Genomic DNA, 25,629 nt, shown 5'->3' on the forward strand with positions numbered 1-25,629 from the left:
TAATTTCCTGAGAGTAGCCTTTAATTGAAGACATGCTTGCAAATCCACTGTGTGATCCCAGAACTCATTCAAATAGGCATTTATGCTCAATATGTCTCAGGTTTCGCCTTGTTGGAGCACGCCAACAGACAGCAGAACCACCAGCTACATTTTGTTAAGAGAGATGGTGCCAGCTGATCACGGCGGTGGATCCACTTGACTGCCCCAGGAAACAACACCCTGCTCTTTCAGGTGAGACTAAAATCTGCTTACACCCTTCTCTCTTCAAAAAAGCCACAGAAACATCAAAAATTGTCTTAAGCTAGACCTAGGCCAATCTGGAGATAAACTCAATCCCTGACTACTGCCCCCCTCCCTTATTCCATAATTACTAGTTTGCATTTTTTGACTCACTTCATTTATCATAAATCCTTCTACATTTGACTTCTAGCCTTGACGGCAGAAATGCTTAGCAATTAAGAAAGGACTCAGAGCTGTGAACTAGAAGAGGAGACCCTCCCAATCTGGATAATACAGATTGTAATGGGTTCGAGAGTTCAGGAGCCTAATAAATTCCTTTCCTCTTTTCTCACCCGTGTAATATACCAGTTGAGAGATAGGAGTCAAGCAGATGGAAATTGACATCTCTTTATTACCGATATATCTAGGTTGGAAGATGTTGGTGGGTGTTATGTTGCACAATCAAAACCCCTTTCGGGAAGGAAGGACTCATTCCCCCAGCTGTACCGTCTTCCAGAAGATCACCTTCAGCTGACAGCCCTCTTTGGGAATTATCTTGGCTGAAGGAAACTATCTTGCCCAAGGTTTCACCTTCCAGAGGCAGCTTGCATCCAATGACTGATCCAACTTGGGAACGCAAGGGCTTGGCCCCCTCACTGCAATTTGGGACAGGTCTGTGGGGTTGCTGAGGCTTCTGTTGGGACTGCATTGCTGCTCAACCTCTCCCTCTACCCAATTTGCTTCCTCCTCCTCCCTTCCACAGGTATCAATCCCAAGAACACTGCCTTATAAATTTCCTCCAGGCTAATCTCAAAATTTGTCTCCAGAGGAATCCAGCCTGGGATGCATGCAGGCAGGGAAAGCATCCTGGAGGTTACATTTGGCTGAATTTTAGAGACAAAAAGTGAGACAGGCAAACCGACAGTGTGTGTGATTCATTCCAGGGATCGACGTAAGTGAAGACCAGAGAACTTAAAGACTTAGCTCAGGTGTCCTGAGTCCCATCTTTCTTCCCAGTCCCACCTAGACCCATCTAGGGCCTGACACAATTTGGCTGTAAGCCTCAGTAAGGATGAGTGAGCTTTTATTTCAGACTGTGGATTGTGCTTGTTTGTTACAATGAAAGCACCAAAACAAACCATGCCAAACAGGAATAATAATGGCTATCGTTTATTGAGCTCTTACTGTGTGCCAGGCACTGTACTTAACGCTTTATACATATTCTCTTATTTAGTTCTCCTAAGATCCTCTAAGGCAAATACTATTGCTATTCTAATTTTATAAATAAGAAAATAGGCTTAGCCAAGTAAAAGAGACTTTTCTGTGCTCAAATATCCAGGGAGACTCTTGACCACCCACTATAGACTCCCTCAGACAAAGAATCGTGAAGGAGAATATATGAGAATGGCAGAATCCAGAGCGGGTTTTGACCTCTCTTGGATGTGCATGGGGGCCAGGCCTGGCCCGACAGTGGGACCTGACTCAGGCAGTTTGTGTCTGGGAGGCCTGACCTCGGTGTGGCTTCTGCCTCTCCAGCTCGGGTCGGGGTAGCTGGTAAGCAGAAAGGCCTGGGAGCTGGGGAGAGAGCCATGGTTCTGAGGCTATAGAGAGTTGCTCCTCCTCAAACTAGGAAACTTGATAGACCAGTTTTTCTTGCCTTTGGAAAAGAAAGTGCCAGCATAAGGCCAATGCTTAGAGATCATTCAGAGATGTTTTTTCAGGAAACAGTATGTGTTGAAGAAGGAATTGGGACTAGCAAGGCGTAAGGGGAGGCCTTTTTAAAAAGAAGACCTGTGTGTAAGTATCCCTTGCAGATGGCGTTTTGTAAACACAAGACACACCATGCCTCTTGGTTCTTTTGCTCAACCATCCAATCATGCCTTTTAACAATATCTATTGGGTGCCTACTATATGCCAGGCATAGTTCAAGGTGCTCAGGCACAGCAGTGAACAAGACATTCAAGGTCCCAGCTCTCGTGGAGTTCATATTCTAGGGGGAGAGGAGAGAGCTACTTGGGTCCTAGCCATCTTCAACCCTGCCAACTCCTGCTAAGCCTGGTTGGCCCCATTGCTTGCTCAAGGGATGGTACCTAGGGTTCTACTCGATCACGGTCAAGGACAGGCTTGTCACCCGACTACAACCTCCCTGTGGTAGGAGACTGAATTCTATATCATTCTCTTAATGGAAAGGGCTAATGCCAAGCCTTAGCCTCGGACTGTGGGTAAGAGGACCCCACCAGGCCAGCCCCCATCCCTCTCTATCCTACTCCTGGCAGGAGCAGTGAGATGAGCCCAGATGACCCTTACACATGCATCAGATGCTACTCTGTGGCTAGTTCTCCAACACCTGGGAACCTGCTGAGACGGTGCCTCTCATGAGCCCAGGCCTCCAGGCCCTGCTCCATGAAACCAAGTTCTTCTCCTCATCAAGGACTTTCTCTTGAGTGGTCAACTCTGCTGAACTTGGGGCCCCTGTTCTTTAAGGCTAGAACGACCACTGGAGAAACAGGTGTAGTGCAGGAAACAGCACTGAAATAGGAGGAGAGTGTGTTCCAATTCCGGGATTACCGCCTCCTAGCTGAGTCATTGGGCAAGTTGCTTGATTTCTCTCAATCAGTATTTTGGAGTATGCGATAGTCCGTAATTCATAAGGTTGTGGTGAAGACTACATAAGATAATCTATAAGAAAGGCTCAGGCCTGTTGGAACACTTGGTGAACACTGGTTAGCTGTCAAATATTAATTGAATGTGAAGTGATCTCAGATCAAAGTAGTCACTTTTTTGCCGGGCACTGAGGGAACTGAAGGAAGTAGAAAGCAACATCCCTGTCCCCAAGGAATTTCCCCACAAGTTGGACTGTACTCTTGCAGAGTTTTCTAATGACACTATCAAGTGCTCAACATTGCGAATAACAAGCATGTGGGTAAGTGTAAAGGGTAAGAATGGCCTTCATCTACATATGCAGAGAATTACAGACTAAGCAGGAAAACACACGGAGGGAGCAAGTGGGCAACTTTAAGTCCCCGTGCTGTATCTGGCAGGACACTTATTGGTGGGACAGAGACACTATTCAGAGTAAAAACTTCTGAATAATGGAATGGGGGGAATGGAGGCACCTCGCCTGGGAGTTCTCCTCTTTCTACCAGGCGTTTGAAAGAAGGCTCTGTTCAGCACCGATGGCAAGAGGACATTCACTGACCTTTGGCATTAGGCACCTGACCAGGTAAGAACTACAGCTTATGCATCAGTGGGTTGTACAAATAGAAACCAAACCAGGGCTGGCCAGAGTTACAGAAGATGAAGACTTTGCAGGTGGAAGGACACAGAGCTTACTGATTATGATCATCTCAGCTCTCATACAGTGAAAGGACGGGCCCTCGGGAACCAGACAGGATCATGGTAGAACATGGCCCAGCATAACATGCAAGAAATTCATGGAGGAATCACAAGCATAACCCAAGAAAGGAATATAGAACAGAAACAGGGAAGAGACTGACAAAGTCACCGTGGCTTGTCCTCGTGGGAAGGGACAGGTAGCGAACACCAGACCCATGTAGTTGTGTTCATTGTATACTATGTTTTCCTACTATAAATATATGCTTAAGTTAATAGTTTTGTAATGTAATGTGTGTATAGTTTATCACATACAGTGGGCTCAGTCATTTTAAATAAACCATTTTGCTGATATAAGCCCTGTAGATATTGCCAAGGAGGGAAAGTGAATGAGCAGGTCCCATGTCCATGGAAGTGACCCGGTTCCCACTGTGGGTAGCCTAGTTGAGCTACTCCTTAGACGGTGGTTCTAACTGAGGGTGGATTATGGGCTCCTCTCTCTAAAGAGGAGAACAGAATAATTGCCAGAGGAACCCACCTGGTCACTCCTTGAATTTCCTCCTATATTCTCTGCAGTTGTGAAAACTGCAGTCAGCTCCATTGGTGGGGGCTTTTGGAATGTGACCCATCCGACCCTGCAGCGACTGGTTCCTTGGTTTTTTAAACATTGCTGAGATTTTTGACAAGTGATTTCATGGTTCCTTTATTCCTTTGTGTCAGAAGCAGAATATTAACTCTACACTCTAACTTGGATGCACAGAGAAAATATCCTTTGTTTTTCTTATATCTATATCTTTCCTGCTTCAGGCCCACAGCCAACTGTCTAGCAAAGAGAAAAGGTAAGTGTTCAAATTTAAGCATAACTCAATATTAAACCTAAAATTAAAGTTGATTTAGATTAACCTCTTTGGGATAAAATTGCTCAGTCCCTCAGATAAAATTCTTCCTCTCTTTTGTTCCCAAAGATGTGTCCAGACGTATCTATGAGAGGTGGTGGTGGTTTATGCAATCTCACGGCCATGGGGAAGAGTCAGGGTCTTTGTTCCTTGTCACATCCCCCTCTCCGCCCTTGGATTCAGCTTAGTCAGGGCCTTCAAGACCCTCTGGCTGACTCCCCCTTATCTTGGCTCTCTCAGGCATTGGAAACTCCTCTGATGAGACTCCCATTTGGCTTTGGCTTGAGTGTTTCCCTCAGTGGCCTGAGTACCAGGATACCTCATCCTTGCACGGTGATCCTTCTGGAAAACTCCTCCACTGGACTCCCAGGTATTTCTGAAACCTGTCTATACCACACTGGGGACAAAGATGACTCGGGAAAGTTGAGCCATAGGGCCTGCCTCTCACTGACTGTGCTGGGCCATTGGGTGAGAGTTCGGTCCCCCCGCTCAGTGTATACAGCCTGGGATTTAGCCTCCTCCTCCTCCCATTCTTCAATAGGTTGCAGAAAAGAGCCTCCAGTCTTCTTGGCTCTCTTAGACTTATCTAATACATGGCTCTCCTAAGTCCCCCAAGAGGTAACGGGCTAGACCAACAGCTCTGTTCGGCTACCTCCACATGCTCCTTCTGTCTCCTGCTATTCCCTAGACTAGAAAGTGGAGGACTTGTCTTTTGCTTCTGCTCCATTTCTTCTTGCATGGAGTGCAGCTGGCTCCCATCAGGGCAAGAGTCTCTTCTGCATCCCATGGAAGCACTCTCTGAGATGCTGATACCTAGGGAGAGAGACAAAAGATTTTGGAAAACCATCTTGCAAGACAATAGCCTTGGTTGCAAAGCTATTGTCCTGCTGCCTAAATTATGCTTGCTGGAGCTGATTACTACCTTGGTAATTCTTTTTACATTCTCTCTGTTTTGATATCTAATCTTCTGGAGGCATTTTATGATAAAGGTCATGTATTTGGGAAGGTTAGAAAGAACAATTTTAAAGAATTCAAAATATGAATTACTCTTCTTAGGCCTGCTTCTCTGTGTGATGTGTGACTGTGTGATGGGAATACCTCCAACTAGAAAATGTCTTTGTCCCTGAGAAATCTTGGTACCCACCAAGGATGGGATGACAGCGGCTGTAGCCGACCACAAAGGGAGATAAGAACCACTGAGTGGAAAGACAAGAGGGAACAGTACCTCACCCAAAGGGCATCTTCAAGGGGAAAAAAAGAAGCTTCAGAAAGCATAGCACATAAAGAGCTGAAATGAGCCTCATCAAATAAGAACTACTCGCTCCTCTATTCAATAAATAATCAGCTGACTGGCAGTCACCCTTTATTTAATAGATATATTTTAATAACATCTTAATTAGAACTTTCTTCTCCACCTCCTCCAATTTCAACCTCCCATTTTCATGTATTTGGACTGTTTCCACTGCTCTACCTTTCCAAATGTCACCTGTATGAATGAGGCACCCTCTCTCCTCTAGGAGGAAAATTTAGGGAACAGTATATTGCCCCTTGTTATTCATTAGGATTTCTGGCAGGAGCCTGGGTTTCTGCAGGGTCCTGGTTTCGGAAAAGTTCACAACTCAGCAGGGTCATATAGTTCTTGCCCATTTTCCATGTCGGGTAGCAGATTTGCAACAGGCCCCTGGAAGAAGGCTTTGTCTGCTAGGAATATGCTCTCTTTCACGGGAATATCTTAGGGGTCAACTTCAAGCACCATTAGCTGGGACGTACTCTCTTCATCTTCCCCATTTCCTCGCAAGGTGTTGTCTTAACTGGGTGGGTACAGTACCATATCTCCTGGAAACAAGGACGCCTGAGACTTAAAACTGGAAGGAGAGAGAAAACCTAATCACTGGTTTCATACATGTGTATGGTGTGCCAACCATGTGTAGGCACCATGCTCGGCAATGGAGATACATAGTGTGCAAGACAGACACAGTCTCCCCTCTCATGGGGTTTATGGGCTAGTGGAGCAGACAGCCATTGTCAAGATATTTACTCAAACAAATGTATAATTACAAGTAGTCATAAAGGCTGTAGGAAAAAAAATACAAAGTGCTGTGAGTGGAAAGAGCTGACCGAGCTTGCAGGGGGAGGTGAAATAGAAAAGTCTGCCTAAGGAGAATGAGTTTTCAACTGGGATCAAGAGGATGACAGGCTCGGGTAGGAGACTGGAGGCTGTGGACAGCATAGATAAAAGGCCTGAAGCAGGATGAGTGTGAGTGAATGCCACCGTTATGGATTAAACCGTGTCCCCTCAAAAAAGATATATTAAAAAAAAAAAGATGTTGAGGTCCTGAGCCCGGACACCTCCAAATATGACCTTGTTTAGAAATAGGGTTGTGGCTGAGGCAGGCAGTTAAGATGAGGTCATCCTGAAGCACAGTAAGGCCCTGAATGCAAGGTGACCGCTGTCCTTAGAAGAAGGTAGTCGTGTGAAGACAGACCCAGCGAGAAGGCCATGTGCTGATGGAAGCTTGGAGTGATGCCTCTGCAAGCCAAGGAGTGCCAAGATGGCAGCAAACCACCAAAAGATAGGCAGAGGCAAGGAAGGAGTCCCTCACGGTTTTGGGGAGAAGCCTGGCTGTGTTTGTGGATGCCCAGCCTCCAGGACTGTGAGACAATGAGGTTCTGTTGTGTAAGTCACTGGGTCTGTGGTACTTGATTCCAGCAGCCCCAGGGAGCTTTCAGAGCCAGTGTGTAAAGTGGAGAGCAAGGGAGGAGTGCAAGATGAGAGAGAAAGTAGGAAGGGCCCCCATTCCTGTGTTCAGGATCGGGGTCGTTAGCCTTAAGGCAATGGGGCAGTACTGAGGAGGTCACCTGCTACCATTCACTCACACCACACCCACATCACCATGGCTGCGGTGTACGGGGTGGAGACAGGATGAGGGGTGTTGCAGGCTGAGTTCTCCAGGAGGAGACAGCGTGATAGAGCCTCTGCTGACAAGGGCTCGGCCAACCTACTGGAGGGCTCTGCAGTGTCGTCAACTAAAGTTGTGCCACAGCCGGCTGAAAGGACCATGCATTCGCACTTCCCACTGTGCCCGGTCACCTATACGGGATGCCCTGGGAAAGGCATGACCCCAGGTGAGGTGGCTGTTGGCAGCTGTGGCCGACTCTGCGGGAACAGTGGGAGGCCGTCTGCTGTCGACACACCCCACAGCTGGTCAATAAGTCTTCCCTTGAAGGGGATCTGGGCTGCGCATCTCTTCTATGGCAAGATATTACAGGGACCCCAGTTATCACGGGTTCCGGGGGAGAGGTGATGGTGGTTTGAACCAGTGTGGTGGCAGTGGAGAGAGAGAACGTGGCCTGATTTGGAGATGGTTAGTAGATGAAATGCTACAGATTGGATAGATTGAATGAGGAGAGGATGGAGGCGTTGAAGGAAAAGGAGGCATCAAGAATAGCTCCCAGGTGTCTGCCTTTGCCCAACTGGAGGGATGGATGGTACCGCTCACCAATTAGAGAACTCTGGGAAAAATTTCTCAAATATGAGAAAAGAGAAGAACATGCTTTTGGACATGAAATATTGGTGAATGACCTGAATACTCTGGGAAGTAAAAACCCTGAGAGAGACACACGTGTACACACACGCACGCACGCACGCACACACAGTTTGGTTTCAAGAAGAGTCCTGTGCGCTCACATCTCACTCTTGGAAATGCCATCCCGGGGCGCCTGGGTGGCTCAGTCATTAAGCGTCTGCCTTCAGCTCAGGTCATGATCTCAGAGTCCTGGGATCAAGCCCCGCATCTGGATTCCTGCTCGGCGGGAAGCCTGCTTCTCCCTCTCCCACTCCCTCTGCTTGTGTTTCCTCTCTCGCTGTGTCTCTCTCTGTCAAAAAATAAATCTAAAAAAAAAAAAAAAAAAAAAGGAAATGCCATCCCTTGTTGCAGTACTATGGATTTTACCTTTATTTGCTGGAACTTGAAGCAGTATCCATAATTTACCTGATAAGCACACTGGAAAGCTTTAGTGCAGAAAGATATCAAAAGGAACTCTGGCATCTGAGGAGTGAGGACGGGCCCACACACCGCCCAGGAAATAATTAGTCAACACCCCAGCCAGCTGTACCACCCTCAGATGGTATCGCTCGCTAATCTGGGACTGAAGCAACTCCAGAGGTGATGGGGGTAGGTTTGGGAGGTGAGAGAGAGCGGCGGGATGAAAGACTAATCTAGATTAATTTAGAACTAGGAAAGAGTTTTTACCAGAAAACCACTTTGCAAAGCAGAATCTGCTGACAAGCCCCAGCAGAACTTTCAGTCCAATTGAAGTTCATCAGCTGAATTGGGCTCTTCTAATTATGCTCCATCCCGCCGCTGGCTGGGACTGCCTCCGGCCCGCCCCTCTGAGATGTTGATTTTTCCCTGAATATGTTCATTGCCTTTGACTCAGTGAGTCCAAATTTTGAAACTGATCCTAAAGAAAATATCAAATAAAAGGAAGATGCTGTAGGCATGATGATATTATCAGCATATTTTTATGATAGTGACATATCAGGAAACTCCCTTCATGCCAAGAATGCACATCCACTTTGTGAAAGGTTGTCGGACTGTGATCGTCAGGAGAGCGGTGCTGCAACAGAAGATGCTCGCCCCGGTCTTTTCACTGCGCAGCCACCGTGAGAAGCAGTGATACATCTCAACATAAAAGTATGATCTGGTCTGGAAAGGAAACCACAGAGATGATAAGTAGCCTTTACAAGGTCACGTAATAAGAAAGATTGCTGAGATCTGAACCCAGGTCTGGTCTTTCTATAAAGCCGGGTAATTCTTACATTTAACCAACAAATATTTATTGAGTCTCTCATACGTGCCAAGAACTGTTTTGGTGATATCATAGTCCCTGGAAAGAAAGGGAAGGCAGCTTTTCATATGCAGATATAACTTCTAATCAGAAGATTGCAATGAGAAGAGCAAGACTTAGATGTTTTAGACGTGTCTTCCAGTTTTCAGAAACTCAGTCTTCTCTATCCCCCACCTGTGTGTAGCCCTACCCATCTTCAAGACGTCAACTCCTTTCCCATTTCCTCCAGCTACAACTGGCCTCTCCCTGCACTAGGTCCCTTTGCCACATAGTTCACACCTCATTAGATCTTGCTGGAAGCTGATTGCCAGCACTAGTATATACTGGCTTGCTCTTCACTTATATGCACACGTGCACGCGCATGTGTGTGTGCGCGCGTGCGTGCGTGCGTGTGTATTCTTCCCATTAAGGCTGTAAGCAGCTCAAATAATTGAGAATTGTTGAGGCTGAGAGTTCTCTTATTGGTAGGCTTCACAGTGCTATTGCCTCAGCAAAAAAGATTCCCATATCCAAACTAAATAATTTGTGACTTTTTTACATTATTCAACTCAGCCACATCAAGCCCACAAAGACTTAAAAATTGACACAGACATTTTATTTTTTTAAAGATTTTATTTATTTATTTGAGAGAGAGAGAGTGAGCATGAGCAGGAGGAGGAACAGAGGGAGAGAGAGAAGCAGACTCCCTGCTGAGCAGAGAACCTGACATGGGGCTCTATCCCAGCACTCCAGGATCATGACCTGAGCCAAAGGCAGACATTTAACCAACTGAGCCACCTGGGCATCCCTGACACAGACACTTTAAAAATATCTCACTTATTTATCTCAACAACCTATGAATATTTCTATCAGTAAGACAGTTTGGTTAAGCTGTAGTAGCAAACAACCCCCCAATCTTAGTTGCTCAAGACAACAAAGGGTTAGTTTTTTTAGGTCAGTGGAGGGATCTGTTACACTTCACATCCACTCAGAGACCTAGAAGATGAAGATGTCACCTCTGAAAAGTTCCCAGTCTTTAGGGTAAGAGGAAGAAACAGTAGCAAATCTTATACTAGCTTAAAAGCTTCCATATTTCATTGGCCAAAGTCAATTGTATGACCATGCCTGAAATCAAGGGAGAAGGGAAGTGTAGTCTCACCAAGTACCCAAAGAAGATCCAAAAATATTTGGTAAAGAGCATTAATAATTACTAATTACTACATTGTTTTTATTGTTACTATTATTATTATTTCTCCCTTTTTATTTTTTAAATACAAGGAATGCTCGGATGATATAACAACATGCCCAAGGTCCCACATTTAACCACAGATGAGGTAGGATTAGAACTGAAGTCAATCTGATAGTGAAGTCCATGCTCCTTTTGTGCTACCATCTGCTTTTTTCAGAGCTGCTTTCCAGAAAGGATGCCTTATGTGTTCTTTGGGTTCTGAATAGCCTCACTTAAATTATTCTCCTCAATAGGGCTGTTAGTTAGCTAGTCTTCAACCTCTGATCCACTTCAAGTGTATCCTTACTAGGTATGTCCATTTACTCTTCCATTAGTTCATTCATTCAAAGGGGTCTTATTACCTTTTCTTCAACATAGCAGGTGTTGGTAATATCAAGGTGAATACTATTTAGTCCTAGCTTTTAAGGGTTTCATCTTCTACTGGAGCAGTCACTAAAAATAACAAATAATTCCCAAAGCAATGTGACAAGCACTATAATGAATATCTGCCCAGTCAGTCTTTGGAGACAGGCATCTCCCAAAGTGGAATTAGATAGACAGAAATGTCACACGTGAGAATCACCATCACTAGAAGTAACCCAAACCAAGTCTGCAAAGAAAAGTTTGCAAAGATTGCAGAACACACAAATTCAGCTAAGATGCCCGAGCCTGCCAAACCCAGATTTTTTTTTTTTTTAATAAGAATGCTGAAAGCTAAACAATGCTATACTAGTGTGGGACAGGGCTGCTAACAGAAGGTAGGTGGTTTGATTGGGATTTCTAAAAGGGAGATATTACTGATGTAACTGTATAACTTGAGTATGTAGTGATTTCAACAGTCATAGAAAAATATAGCCTGGGGGAACTGAAGTTGAGAGAGAACTACTGATGGGCCCCAGCTCAGAGAAAAAGTAAATGGTGATGTTGGGATTTCACCCCAAGGCTGCCTTCCCTAAGAGCCGAACACCCACACATGTTCCAAGTTGCCACCTGCCACTCCGTGAACCACCCTAACCACTAGCTCTGCAGCTGCCCACGGGCAAGAATGTTGATGGCACTGTCAGGGGCCCCAGGAAGACTTTAATCTCATGTTCTCCAAACCCAGCTGCCACCTTAGACTATTTGAAACTAAGATTATATCTGTATTAGTGTCTTTCAAGCCCCTGCTCTAAATCTCTGAAGATAAGCATTACAGATAAATTTATGCCTCTCCATTTATCAATCTTTTGAAAACTCCAATTTTGGGATGAACACGCTGGGTTGTGTGCCCCTTTCTGGCCCCACCCTACCCTTCTCTCAGCCCACAGGCTACAGGGAGAGGTGCTACATCAACTTCCGAACAGTTTGGATGACTGAGTAGTTAGTCTTGCTAGAGCCGTTCATTAGTATAGCCATGGCTCCATGAGAGTGTGAGTTTCTGGAGGTCAGTAGCCAAGTGTTGTGCCTTTTTAAAATTCCTCATGCTCCCAGAAGAGTCAAGTGAGTTTTGTCGTTTGTTTATTTTATTTCTTTTTTTTTTTAAGATTTTATTTATTTATTTGACAGAGAGAGATATAGTGAGAAAGGGAACACAAGCAGGGGGGAGTGGGAGAGGGAGAAGCAGGCTTCCTGTTGAGCAGGGAGCCCGATGTGGGGCTCGATCCCAGGACCCTGGGACCATGACCTGAGTTGAAGGCAGATGCTTAACGACTGAGCCACCCAGGTGCCCCTGTTTATTTTATTTCTTAAATCAAATGCTGTCTTATTATTTAAGCGATCTGGATTAATGGAGAGTGACATGAGCCTTTTGACAGCTTATGGGTAATTTCTAAGGAATCTTCCAAACACAAATCTCATTGTAGACAAAGGGAAATAAAATGGAGAGAGACTCCACTTTTGACCCAAGTGGCATAATAATAGGGACTGGATACACCCTCCAGCCTGAAACAACTAAGAAAAGACGAAATACAGAAGACAAAAATTTTCAAGATATGGATAGCAGACAAAGAAAGACAGTGGTCCCAGAGATACAAGAAACAAACGGTGAGCCCTATAGTTGCCCAAGCTTACTTGAGAGTTTCTAGGCCATAGCTCAGACAGGGGGATCCCAAGCAAAGTCCAGCAGACTCCCTGAGTTGGGAGATGAAGACAGCTAGAATATGCATCAAGAAAAGTACCAAACAGGAGAGAGCTCACGGAGAGAAAGACACTGAGATCCACAGAGAGGCCCTCTCAAGTTTTTAGCAGGGTATGATGAGCACATATATGTGACACCAAAGATCAGAGAAGGAAGCATTCAAAAAGATTAAAGGAATAGTTCCTAGTGCACATCTAGGGACAGAAATAGTCCTGCTTCCATAAGCCACACAGGGAAAACTCATAATTCATGGGGCATCGAGTAGAATATTCCAGAAGGTCTTGCCTCAGTTGTGGAGATTATCCCTAGACTGGATAGTACCCTCTAATGAAGCATAAAAGCAAGACCTGAAAGGGTCAAACTGTTTCCAAGTAACTTAACTGTATCCTAAAACAAAGCTCAAAAATAGTCACAGGAATATAAAAATATCCTGCACCCAACACAATAAAATTCACAACATCCAATACAATAGAGTTCTCACTCGGATTCCCATCCTGAGTTCTCTCCACAGACCTCTGCACAAGAAAGATGCCTCCCCTAGCCTCTCAGGCGGCCATCAGCAGAAATCAAGAGAGCACCCTACAGGAACCCTTGTTCTCTGTGAGAGGCTTTCCTCCAGCCCTCCCTACCACCATCCTCAGGAGTCCGGAGAGCAGTCAAGAGATCTGTGTACTCCCAACAACCCCTCCTCCCTACTCCTGTGTGATAATTAATTTTATATGTCAACTTGACTGGATCATGAGATGCCCAGATAGCTGGTCAAACATTACTTCTGGGTGTATCTGTGAGGGCGTTTTGGGAAGAGATTAGCATTTGAATCCGTAGACTGCGTAGAGCGGATAGCCCTCCCCAAGGTGTGTCTTGGCTTCATCTAATACCTTGAGATTCTTGAATGGCACAAAAAGGCAGAGGAAAGTCGACTTTGTTTTCTGCCTGACTGCTTGAGCTGCATCGGAGATCTGCCTTCAACGCTCCTGGTTTTCAGGCCTGCAGACCTAGACCGGGATCTGTACCATTGGCTCTCTGGCTTTCCTGAGTCTCCAGTCTGCAGACAGCAGATTGTGGGCCCTCTCAGCTTCCATAATCAAACGAGTCAATACTTTATAATAAATCTCTTCGTGCACACGCGCACGTGTGAGCATGCACACATGTATGTACGGATAGATAGATAAAAATAAAATAGGATATATCCTATTGTTTCTGTTTCTCTTGAAAAACCCTAGGTTAATACAGCCTGTCTGGCTCCAACATTGCAGCTTTACCACCATTGTCTGCTTGGAGACCATCAGAACTCATCTCATTAGTCCTTTGTATAGCAGTCACTGCAAGCTGCGCTGCTTATTCATCGTCCCTTAGACTCTCATCCCCATGTGGCTCAGACATCACTTTACCGGCGAGGCCTTCCTACCATGATAGTTAAAATTGCGATCCCACCCCCTTTACACCTCAAGCCCCTTTCTCTGTTTTATTTTTCCCCATAGCACTTACCACAATTGAATACACTATATATTACTTATTGACTTGCCCACTAGAAATAAGCTCCATAAGGGTAGGGAATTCTATCTGATCACTGCTGTGTACCCAGTGTTTAGAATAGTGTCAGGCACTTAGGAAGCAGTCAGTAATTATTTGAGGAATGAGGAACACACACTGTGTCAGCATTTAACTGCTGGAGAGATGTGTCTGTGAGTTTCCTCTCCAGAAAAGGTGGCCCTGAGTTTCTGAATGTAACCTGACAGACAGTGGGGCTGTCTCTGAATTGCTCACAGGTGCTTTTTGGTCAAGCATTTTACAACATCTCAAGGATCATGTGTTAGCTGCTTCTGAGTGCTTAGCCAGATCTGCCTGAACCACACACTCCCACCGTTGAAGTCTCCTGGAAGACCCAAAAGGCCGGGCCATCCCATAGCCAAGGGCGTTCTCCCAGATCTGTGGCTCCTGCTGTTCCCTGTCTCAGTAAACGGCACCACTCTTCACCCAAAGCCTCCATCTAAACACTAGGAATTACCTGCGGTCCCTCTCCGACGGCTCATATCAGATCCATCTCCAAAACCACTCTGAATCAGAATACTTTCCACCGTCTCCACCTAAGTCCCAGCTACCGCTGTGGCCCTGAAGTGGCCTGAGATCTGTTGCTGCTACATCCACCCTTGACCCCTACCATTCATTCCCATGGAGCAGAGATCTTTCTGTTTGCTTACTTCTTGTGTTTTCAAAGAATATTTTAGTGACTTAGGAAATTGATAAAATGAAGTACTTGATGAAAAGAGCCAGATATAAAATAGAATAAACAGTACTATCCAAATATGAAAATATGTACAGAGAAAAAAAGCCTAGAAGAAAACACATGGGTATTTTAAGTGTAATTAGCTCTGAGTAGTAGAATTATGGTTTGAATTTCCTTCTTTATGCTATTTAGTATTTTACAAATACAAATACTCCATAATGAGTGTGTACAGTCATTGAAAAAGAAAACAAACTGATCAATGAGGCAGCACTAACGTGGGTCAAATTTATTTAATAGGTTTAGAATTTTTAGTTTATGAATGTAATGAAAATTGAACTCAATTCATTTTTACAGATCTCCTCTTTCATCCCAGTCACTGTGCTAGACATTTCCCCCATACTTTATTTCTGTGAGGGAGGATTTATTCTGGGTTTATAGATGAGAGAATGAGTTCAGAGTAGGCTAAGTCATTTGTCCAAAGTCACTCAGCTAGTAAGAGACATGGCAAATGCTAAAGCCAGGTCTCCAGATCATATACCCAGACCCTATTCACTGCCCCTCACCATTCTTTTCTCTTCCCCAAAGGCTGGGGGCCAGGCAGAGATGGCTGGAGAATTGCTGGGTCAAAGATGGCAGGAGTGAGGTTATTAACCCAACCACGGGGGCAAAATGGTTTGGTGAAGACAGTGACAGTCAGTGTAAATCAAGTGACTAGAGCATCATTTTACAGACATACTTGAACTTGGAACATATTAGCAACATGGACTTAATTGTCACCTGTAAATGCAGCATGAAGTTAAACCTTTACTCGTTCTGCCTCCTTGCACTATAAAAACAGAGCTCGTGCTCCGGGAGTCGATGAGTCTGGAAAGAGGGGCAGGGCTAGACTCTGGCATCTCCACATAAGTCCTGACCTCTTGAGGAGAGAGGGAAAGAATGGGGGATAAGGGGAGCAGCTGTGGTTTCCCTCAGTGCTCCCAAGAGACTAACCTTTTACAAATGAAACCCACTTCCCATTACATTCAGAATAACATCCATATGCCCAACACCCAAGATCCGTGCTTTCTACGTGGCCCACCTCCTTTCTTTCCTTTGTCCAGAGCTCTCAATCCCTGGGCTCCAGACTTGCCAGCCTCTGTGTTTCTAGGACTCCCCAAGTCATTCTGGCAGGGTCTTTGCCCTCCCCTCCCTCCTGATGTCCCAATGGCTCCTCCCTGGGACCTGTACTCCGCAGTCTCCCTCTCCTCCTGATTTCAGCTGAAATAAATGCCTGAGGAGAGGCCTTCCTTGGTGACTTCATCTGAGACACTCCCACTCCCCATCATGATCACTCTCTGTGCCCTTAAACCCCATCTTTTTATAAGCAGAACTTTTAAATGATATTTCAAATACAAAGAAGGTGCAAAGAATATATGAAAAGAATAGGTAAGTTATGAAGCATAACATAACACTTAGGAACCCACCAACCAATTTAAGATCTAGACTCGTAACAATCCCTGATAATCTTTTGCCTGGCAAATTATCATCTAAAACTATATTATGTACTTATTTCTGTATTTATTGTCTGTCATACCTCCTGGAAGGTAAGGTCTGATGCCTGTCTTGTTGATTGCTGTATCCCAGAGCTTAGAAGAGTGCCTGGCAAATAAACGTTCCAGAATGAATGAACGAGAATGAGGCGCAGAGGTCAGAGGAGTGGGGTGTTATTGCTGGTGGTGGTGGGTGGCCTGCGCTGTCTCAAGCAGAGATCCATGAGCCCACCAGACACGGCTGCCCCCCCTCATTTCTCCAAAGTCTAGTTAATGTGCAGTTATATAATGTGAAGTGTAATGTCTGGCTATGAAGACAAAAGCACACCAGGCGAGTTGTTTTGCCATTTCCATCTCTGGTAAAATAGACAGTAATAGCTATTTGCACGATGCCTGCATGAGAGATACAAGCATTCTTACCTCCCTCTGTCATACCTGGGGGGCGGGGGGTGCAGGGCCATGGGGGTAGGGTCTGCTACTGGCCGCAGGCAGCTTCAGACCTGGAGACAGACAGAGAGACTGACAGATCCTGGGTGGGCAAAAACTTGGCAGACAGACAGCCAGGCCACCCTGGGAGCAGGAAAGAGCACCTCACCCAGGGGGCCCGCCACATGGGCCCAAGAGCAGGCCAGGAGCAGGCCCCTGGAGTGGTGGGCTGGCTGGGCCTGGGAACGGCCCACTGGCAGATGTGGAAGTCTCTCAGGGAACATATAGGGTCCTGGTGCATGAGGGGAGGATACACAGTAACTGAAAAGAAAAATGAAATAGCTTTTCTTTTCAGTGAATCAGCGAAAAACAAGTAGAGCCTGTTTTTTGTTTTGTTTTTTTCCCAATACAAATGCCCTGATTAAGCCAGTCTGTGCTAAAATTATACCCAGAAGAGCCAGGCCTCAGGACATTCTTCAATGCCTCCCTGTGCCTGGCAGGTTAATTAATCCAACCAACATTCACCAAGCGACTAGTGTGTGTCGGGAGGCCTTTTGCAGGGTCAGGAGGAGGAGGAGGTAAGTGCACAGGGGCACAAGAGGGCTCTCAGTATTCTACCCTCCCAGGGAAGGTGGAACCTGGAGGAAGGAGCACCCAGCTCTGTGAGGACCGGGAGGTTTTACAGAGTGTCTCTCCATGCAGGAGGGAGATTTTGCATTGTCCCTGAAGGAAGATGGAGGGACGCCCACCCCCCACTCCCCAGCAATGGAGGGTGGAAGTCAGGAAATGTGCGGGCATGGGGGTGGCAGGGAGTCATTTTAGGGATGTAGGCTGCGGCCACATCGTGAGGGCCTGGCTCACTATGTCCTGAAGGCAGAGAAGCAACGAGAACAGGTGTGTGCCTCAGATAATCGTTGCAAGGAACAATCATCCCTCTGCATCTCCCACCTTCACTCACCCTGCGGCTGATCATAACACCTCTGTTTTCCTTAGGGCAGCGCCCCACCCCCACTCTCAGTGCGAGAGCTTCCTTCTGGTTCCCGAGCGGGCCTAGAATTCAGGCCCCGCCTACCAGCATAGTTGATTATTTTATTCCAAGGGATTGATTTAGAGACGGGCATATACTCCTGGCGGTCCGGTGAGACCCAGTTCTCGGACTTTAACTGGCTCGCTTGGGAAGAAGTCCTCTTTCTGCCTGCTAAGCTGTGGCTGTGGGGCCACCAGAGGAGACTGAAACCAGCATGAGGGGAAGTGGAGTGAAGACAAGGAGAGATCAGCGAGGCTCCCACGTTCTCCCCACCCCATCTCGAGCATCCTGTCACAGCAGAGCAGGTCCTGTACCACTGAAACCACCTAACAGACAGAAAGGGGGCTTTTTTCCTGCTCTGTCTACAGAGGACTGACCTTCTTATAGTACTCTCATCCCATAGGCACCCTGAAAACAAACCCCTCTGAAAACAAATGGGCCATTTGGGAGGGATTTCCAGTTCCTATAATCATTCATTCATTCATTCATTCAATTCTACAAATATTTAATGAGAATCTACTTGGTGTCACACTTTGCGATAAGCCTATAATTGTGAGCAAAACAAACACTAGCCCTGTGCTAATGGAGTTTGCAGCCTATTAAAAAGACAGGTGGTGAAATATGTAATTAGAATGAATATATAATTAAAAACTGTGGAAACTATCACAAAGGAGAAGTATAGGTAGCTATGAAATGTATTCAAGGGATACCAGATCTTAGAGGGGGCAGGGTAGGTAGGGGTGAGGGAAGGTTTTCCTGAGGAACCAACAAATGAAAATGGAGTGAAAAGAGGTGTACCAGTTGGCTGGGTGAAGGACTGGGGGCAAGGAACTTCCCAGGCAAAGGGAAGAGTATGTTCAAAGGTCCTGGTGTCCTGTCAGCCATCTTGAAAAGCTTTCTCATCCCCACAGGCCCTCCTGGGGACCTCGGAATCCAGATTTAGTTTTGCTTGGCCCTTGGATGCAAATGCAGCACACATAAGAGCCTTACTTCACCTCTTCATATCTCAGTCTCAGGACATTTTCACTCTTTTCTCCCTTAAAGAAAGCCCCCCTGCAAATATCTTGCATTGGTGGTGGTGAGGGGAGCAGGTGCATTACTAGCTCACCTCAACTGCCATCCTGCTACCTTGAAAATGCCATCCTTCCCCCATTTCTCCCACAGCAAGAAGGTTTCAATTGGGCTTATTGAATTATTGTAACTTGTTTAAGGTTATAGTGATGATTCATTGATTTTTTTTTCCTGATTTGGAAATAATGCTGGATATTTAGTATCAACGTCTTGTTTAAATAATAGGCACACAAAAATTTAAAAAGCAGAGCCCATTTAAGTAGACCTTACATGACACCAAAAACATAAGCAACAAAAGAAAAAACAGAGAAATTGACTTCATCAAAATTTAAAACTTTTGTGCTACAAACAATACACCAAAAAAGTAAAAAGACAAGTCACAGAACGGGAGAAAAATATTTGCAAATCATATATTTGATAAGGGGCTTATATTCAAAATGTATAAAGAACTCTCCACTGATAATAAAAAGACAAATGACCCAACCTAAAATCGGGCAAAGGATTTCAATAGACATTTCTCCAAGGTAATACAGATGGCCAATAAGCACATGAAAAGATGTGAAACATCGTTGGTCATTAGGGAAATGCAAACCACAGCTCTAAAGTGATATCACTTCTCATCTACCAGGATAAGTTTAAGCAAAAAGATAGGAATAAGTGTGGGTGAGGGTGTGGACCAATCGGAACCTCAAACACTGCTGGTGGGAATGTCAAATGGTGCAGCTGCTTTGAAAAACAGTCCGGCAGTTCTTCCAAATGTTAAACATGGAACCAGCAGTTCCCTGCCCCGGTATGTATCCAGGAGAAAGGAAAACATAGGTCTACATAGAAGCTTATACTCTAATGTGCATAGCAGCATTTTTCTTAACAGCCAAAATAACCCAACACATTGGGTGGAAATAACCCAATGTCTCTTAACAGATGATTACCAAATAAAATTTGCTTTATCTATGAAATGGAGTATTATTTAGCAATAAAAAGAAAGGATCTATTAGTACATGCTACAACAGGAACTGAGAAAGCACTATGCTAAGGAAAAGAAGCCACTCTCAAAAAATAATTCCATTTATGTGAAAGGTCCAGAATAGACAAATCTCTGGAGACGGAAAGATTCCTGACTGCTTATGGTGGGTTGATGGCAGGGACTGGGTGTGACTGCTAATGACTGTGGCGTTTCTTTTAGGGGGGATGAAAATGTTCTAAAATTAGATTTGGCGATGGTTCTACAACCCTATGAATAGACTAAAAACCATTGAACTGTATACTCTCAATGGGCAAATTTTATAGTACATGAATTTTAACACTTAAAAAACAAGCAGGCTAATGATGCAGAGTAGATCAGTCAATATTGTCAGAGCCTGCTGTCAAAGTAAATTATTACCCAGATTCTGGCATAATAAACAGATCAGGCAGAGGACACCCCCTGGGTGGAAAAGTGTAGCTATAATAATAATAGTGACATTATTCACAGTCATAACCAAAATTGATATGATCTCTATGACTTTTGCATTTGCTTGATTAAATCCTTTCACTCACTTGAATCACAGGAGGGAGGCATCATTACACAGATCTGACACCGAAGGGAACTGAGGTTCAAAGGGTTTAGGTGCAGGTAAGATCACCCAGGGTGTAAATCCTAGGGCGGGGAGCAGAGTCCAGGTCCACCCGTCCCAAATCTCATGTCACTTCACTAAGCCTGGCAGGGCGGAGGTCATGCTCTGTCTTGCTGCAGAGTATCCCCAGTGCCTGGCAGGGGGGAATGAATGAATGAATGAGGAATAAGCTACTTCTCTTTGAACTCTGCGACCAAGTAATACAAAGTGTGGCTCCATCCCCTCCTAGAAAAAGAAGACCAAGGAAGATAAGCCAGAGGGTCCATCCTAAGAGCACAACTTCACCAAGCGCTGGTCAACAGCCTGGTCTCCAGAAGTCATACTGACTTGATCCTTTAATGTGTACAGAAAACAAGGCAGGAATTTCTCAGAGATGAAGTCTTCCCATTTCTATGGGCCTTGTGCATGGTCCTCAGCCACCCAGTGCCCTACTGGGATCATCCTCGGGGGCACATGGATTGCCTCAGCCCCACACTTCATGTCCTGCCGTCTTGAATTCCTGGTCAGCATTTGCACCCCAGAGAGAGGCTGCATCTCCCAAGGCTGAGGCCTTCCTGTAGCTAGTCTGTGCTGTCCAGAAGATGGCATGGGGTCCCACATAGGAGGTACAGTCTCATACAGGCAGAGGAGACTTTACTGATACAACCTAAATGGGACAGAGAGAGCTTTGACCTTCTGCCAAACATGTTGGGTTGGCCGGTGGTTGAGTTCAGTTGCTTGGTTGTGTTCCAGATGGTAGTAGGAGAAGAAGCAAAGATGCTCTGCTTTCTGAGGTTTCCCCTTCTCCATGGACCAGAGGTTCTTTTGGAAAGAGCCTTGGATTTGGAATCACACAAACCTGGATGTAAAACCCTTTTCCGTCATTTACCCTGGTGCCCTCTGTGAGCCCAGTTTCCTCACCTACCCAGTGAAAATCTCACAAGGCTGTAGTGGGAGGAATAAATGACTCACGACCAACGGCTAGTGAATGGCAGAGCTTGGATTTGAACCCAGGACTCTCGACTCCACCTCTACCTGTGGTCGAATGAGATCATCGATGGGAAAGAGGTGTCTCAGCTGCAGGCAGGATGCAGGCTCTGGTAACCGCGGATGCTTCCTCCCAGGGCTGGAAGCTAGGAAGGATTGCGGGAGCGGATGAGGTTGTGTCTCCCATAAGTCAGGGCCCCCTTACGAGGGCTTATGACTTGGAATTGCTCCTGCTTCTCAGCCTGCCTGTGGCATGGCCTGGGCTGGAGCCCCAGGTGTACTGAAGACGTGGCCCAGATAAGTGTCTGCTCACCCACATCCCCAGCCCGATTCCTTTTACAGTCCTTGTATTTCACAAGCATTGCTGTGTCCAGGCCACACCCAGAAGGAACGGGATGTACACCCAGCCATTCTGGGTTCTGTAGGTCTAAAGCACACTTTGTTCCTTGGTGACTCTGTCTGGAAGACCACATGGAACTGAATGACTTACTTTCCTTCTTTGAGCTATTAATCAAAGGGATGGTCACTCCTACCCAGCCAGGCATGGGGGGAGGTTTTATGAGATCATGGGGTTCAGAAGGGCCCAGATGTTTGAGTCAGACAGCCCCCTATTTGATCCTAATCTCCGTGGTTATTTCTGTGTGACCTTCAGTCGCGCCACTTGACCTTTCTATACTTCATTTCACATTTTCTATAAAGTGTGGCAATGATACCTTCTCCTGGGGCTGTGAGGACTCCACCAAGCGGTATGGTGACATGCTTGGTATTGAGCAGAGGCCTCAGTACCCGGGAGCTTCTCTCTCCTTCCTGATTCTGTCTCCTTTCTTGGCAGATCCACTCAAAGAAGGAAGTAGATCCACATTGAACCTGGGATGGTGTGTTCACACTGCCACGGAGTCCTCGGGTCTCTGAGGAGGAGGATTAACTCTCTTAGATGAGTCTTTAGAGGGGAGGGGAGGGACTGGGCAGTGTTGGAGGTATTGAAGGCAAGGGGAGAAAAGACCAGATGGGGATGCGATAAGGATCATAATAAGCAGTCATAGTGATAGAGTACCTCATTTAGTTGAGCACTTACTACGTGCCAACATTGTACTTGGAATGTACATGTATTTCTTAACTTATTCCTCCTCTTATCATCATCCCCATTTTACAGATGAAGCAACCAGCTGACAAATTTCTTGGTAAGCCAGTAACTGTGATTTGAAGCTCCATATCACCCGGGTGCTCTGGGGAAGGGTGAGGGATGTAGAGGCGGTGGCTACTCAGGCTGACCTGGAGGTCCCTGCCCTGGGGGCATCTCAGGTCCTCCCTGGTTTGTGACCCAGCCTGGTTGAGGCAGGAAGTATGGGGCCTCCTCAGCCAGAGGACCTGCCTCCCCTGCTCAAATGTGGGCACCTCAAAATCAGGGCCCATCTGCCTGCTCTCTGGATCTGCCAGCTCCTAGTATGGGGTGCAGTCTATGTTTAAGGGCAGCAACAAACACTACAATTTTTCCCTTTTCTTTGTGGGGTCTTCCTATGTGAAATGACACCTTTGACAGCATGGAGCTTGTCCGCGGTCAATAAAGCACTTTCGCATCTGCTATTCTGGAGACCGCCTGCCACCTGGGATGCTCTACTCCTCCACACTGATGGCACATAAGTGATCACCGAGTCTGGCCAATTCTTCCTTTACAGTTGAACTCACCTGGTCCTTCCGCTCTTCCCCCTAGACTCAGTTCTCTGTCCCTTCTGCCCATGACAGCCGTGGACCTGCTCTCCTCACTTCCCATCTTGCCCAGCCCTAAGCCCCGTTTCCATCCAAGAGCCAGAGCGAGCGCTCTTGAATAAAACTCTGCTTGTCTCTCTCCTCCCTGCCCTGAGGACCAAGCCTGCCCCTGCAAGGCACTGCGCCCCTCACAGCACCACCCTTACCTCCTCCGTCCCACTTCCCCTCCCCCTGCCTGCCTGGCCAGGAGTGACCCATGATGCCACATGCTCGCATTACCTGGCAGGAGAAACAGGGACCTGCAGGCACATTTCATCCCTCCATTGACGTCATCCCCTTGCCCAAACAAGCACGTCTGTCTCTCCTGGTGATGTCACAGGCCTGGGTGGCTTGCACCAGTGCTCCAAGGCAGGGGTCGGGGTGGAGAGCAATAAATACCTGGTTTCACTTCACAGAGATGATTCCAGCATGGAGGAAGGGGAGGCAAGACTTGGCCCCAGGCCCAGTGGGGATTGTCCTCGGGCCCCTTATTTCTGAGCTGCCACAGAGTCCCCCCCAAGCATCCGGAGTAAGAAATGAACATGCAAACTTGGATCAATCATGTCACTCTTAGCTAGCGTAGCGCTTAGTAAATAAAATACTGACATGGTGCTTTCTTCATGCCAGGCACTGTTGTCAGCAGCCTACATGAATTTATCTGATTTAGCTGATGATTTATTCTCACGACAACTCATTTTACAGACCCCGCCCCCCCCCCCAAAAAAAACCAAACCAAACCAAACCAAACAAAACAAAACAAAAACTGAGGCACGGAGAAATTAAGTAACTTTCCCAAAGCAGCACAGCTAGGGAGTGGTGAAGCCACGATTTGGCTCTTGCATCTGTGCTCTTAAGCCCGCTGCTCTTTTGTCAGCTTGTTCCCTGCCCCTGGGAGCCTCGTCCTCCCGCAGCCTCATGCTCACTGGTGCTTGAGAAAGTGTCTGCCGAACCTCCAGCCCAGACGGGCCCTCGCGGCCCCACCTCGCTGTTGGGTCACTTAATGTTTCATCACTGGGAAGCCTCGTCCTATTTCTCCGCTGGGTTTTATTGTTCCCATCTTGTGGGGGTGTCCTGCAGGACAACACGGCACAGCACTGCGAGGAGTCCAACCCGAATCTGTCTGTCCGCAGGAAGAGCATCCCTTCTACTCCTCCAGGAGAAGGGGGTCCGCAGGCCTCGGTGGGCGCGCTGGGCCCACAGCCCCACGCAGGCATGCCAGCCGCACAGCCTGGCTCGGGGCTGCAGAGAGAGGGCATCCCGGCAGCTGGTGGGCAGGATGGTGGGCAGCGGGCTGCAGAGAGAGGGCATCCCGGCAGCTGGTGGGCAGGATGGTGGGCAGCGGCTGAGTCCACGGAAGACCGGGAAGTGAGGAGAAGTGAGGAATTGAGAAGAGCAAAGGCGCCGGGCTTGGGGAGGGCCTGTTCCTAGGGGAGGAGAGGAAGAAGAGCGAGCAGCGGGGACAGAGAAAAGTGACAGAAGGAGCACAAGAAAGCAAGAACTCCTATTGTGCCTCATTTTCCAGGTCATCGTGAGCCTTCGTATTCCTTACCTCTTATCACACGTAGACACATGCATGCACCCCTACACACGTCCCCCAAACCTCCAAATCCAGTGTTCAGAGCAGGCTAGGTAGGATTCTTCCCACCAGTTTCTGGATGTGAAAACTGCAAGAGGGAGAGGCATGTGCCCCTCGTGCAGTAGCCTGCACACCCAGCACCGGGTGGGGGTCCGTGTCCCATCGGCAGCCTGCACAGGGCAAAGTCTTGAATTCATGGAAGGAGAGGATGTGGGAGGGGGCTACCCTGTCAGATCTAGCCTTGATTCGAGGAGGAAGTATCTCTGGCCTGTAGAAGGAGCAGGCTCAGTTGGGGTGGGGGGGCATCCAAACCGAGGTGTGAGTTGGGTGAGGAATGGTGGGAGTATCGAGGAGGTGGAAGGAGCCGGAATAGACCCTAGTCGGAGAAATTGATGTTGGGAAAGGAGAACCAGGGGCCCTTGGGAGGGGAATGTGCCCTCTCTCTCCGCGGTCTCTCCCTCCCCTGGCACTTACTGTCTGCTCGCCCCTCACCCTTTCCTTGCCTGCTGCCTCTGCCGTCTTTCCCCTCTGTCTCTCTGTCTCTCCCCTTTCTCAGGGATTCTTTGTTGTCGGGGCCCATTCTGTGTCCTGATGTCTCCATTTTTCCTCATTTTCCTTTTCCCTGACTCAACTATGTATCTCTGGAAATCTAAAACCTATCTAGCATTAGGTTTACTAACTGAATAAAGTTTTATGCTACTTGCTTTTATTTTAAAAGCAGGAGAGCTGAAATTTTTTTTCCTTTCTCTTTAAAAAAGAAAACCTGTCTCCAAAAGAGAGGTTTTTTTTTTTTTTAAAGATCTATTTATTTATTTATCTTGGGGGG

At 46.7% G+C, this 25,629-nt stretch overlaps 1 long non-coding RNA gene across 1 annotated transcript; it reads left to right on the forward strand.

The window, feature by feature from the left end:
• The first annotated feature begins 3,416 nt into the window (after positions 1-3,416).
• Positions 3,417-4,803, forward strand: LOC113913866. The gene is made up of 3 exons (XR_003517282.1): positions 3,417-3,442; positions 4,360-4,391; positions 4,689-4,803. It is a non-coding gene; the product is annotated as an uncharacterized LOC113913866 (long non-coding RNA).
• Positions 4,804-25,629: the final 20,826 nt, after the last annotated feature.

This window comes from Zalophus californianus, chromosome 11 (genome assembly GCF_009762305.2).
Source record: "Zalophus californianus isolate mZalCal1 chromosome 11, mZalCal1.pri.v2, whole genome shotgun sequence".
Classification (NCBI taxonomy): Eukaryota; Metazoa; Chordata; class Mammalia; order Carnivora; family Otariidae; genus Zalophus; species Zalophus californianus.